Source organism: Nannospalax galili, unplaced genomic scaffold (genome assembly GCF_000622305.1).
Source record: "Nannospalax galili isolate Female #2095 unplaced genomic scaffold, S.galili_v1.0 scaffold302, whole genome shotgun sequence".
Classification (NCBI taxonomy): Eukaryota; Metazoa; Chordata; class Mammalia; order Rodentia; family Spalacidae; genus Nannospalax; species Nannospalax galili.
In genome coordinates this window covers 5298653-5299833 of record NW_008350120.1, presented here as the reverse complement: position 1 = coordinate 5299833, position 1181 = coordinate 5298653, and positions in this window count along the sequence as shown.

Genomic DNA, 1181 nt, shown 5'->3' with positions numbered 1-1181 from the left:
TTTTAGGGGGTCGAGTGGCAGCTGAGTCATTTTGGGGGCAATTTTTTATCCAGTGTCCAGTTTCTCCACATTTAAAGCATTTTGAGTTGGATTGGGTTGTGTCTACAAGGGCTTGGGCAAGGGAGGAGGCCTGGTACGTGGCAGTCCCAATGTCATGGGTGGCCACAATCCATTTGTCATAATGTTCATTTTTTAGTCCCTGGCATGCTTGTCTGTGCTCAGGGGTCATCTCTTCCCAGACAAGGCTGTTTAAAAGCATTGCTTTGTCTGCAGGATCTGTTATTTTTCTATCTAAACTGCCCTGCACTCTTAGTATAAAGTCTGGGAGAGCTTCACTTGGTTTTTGTTTTAAGAAAGTTAATGAAGAAGTCTCTCCAGGCCCAGCGGACAAGGGGGTTAGGCGGTCCCAGACCTGTAGTGCACATAAGCGGACCTGCTCAAAACAGCCAGCCGGAATCACAGCCTGCTGGATTCCTGTGGAAAAGTTGCCCTGGCCAAAAAGCTGGTCATAGTTCCAATTTATGAATCCAGGTGGTGGATCCTGTCCTTGTTGGGGTCTTAGCTGTTGATTATGAGTGTCATTTCTTTTAGCCTGCATTAGACACTCATCTCTAAATAAGGCCTCCCATTGTACAAATAATGGACTGGGGAGGGTAGACCTACAGATATCCCTCCAGTCCTGGGGTGTAAGCAGATTAGTATTAAATGTTTGTAGTATAGATTTTGTCCATGGAGCATGAATTCCATCCTCACGGACAGCCTGGTGCAATTCTTTAAGTTCCGTTGCTGGGAGCGGGTATCAGGCTAGTGGGCATTGTCTTGTTATTTGTAAGTTAACAAGAAAATCCTCTACCAGTGGGATTTGGGGGTCCTGAGACCACTGAGGCTGGCAACTTCCACTATCTCTAAGATTACACAGTTGCTCTGTGGCAGTAGGGTGTGGCTGGAACGGCGCCACAGGTGGTGGCAGAGCCACAAGGCGTGGCGGTAGCCGGTGGGAGAGGTACTCACGAATTCTGCGTTTCTGAGGGTACCAGCTGCTGGCTGGCACGAGGTTCAGCGGCCCCACATTGGGCGCCAGATATGGGCGTGCGGGGATCTCGGGGCGCCAGCTGCTAGCGTGGTGCCAGTCTCCTGCGTGCACCTGGGAAGCGGTGGGTCCCGTGGCTCATCTGCTCTGC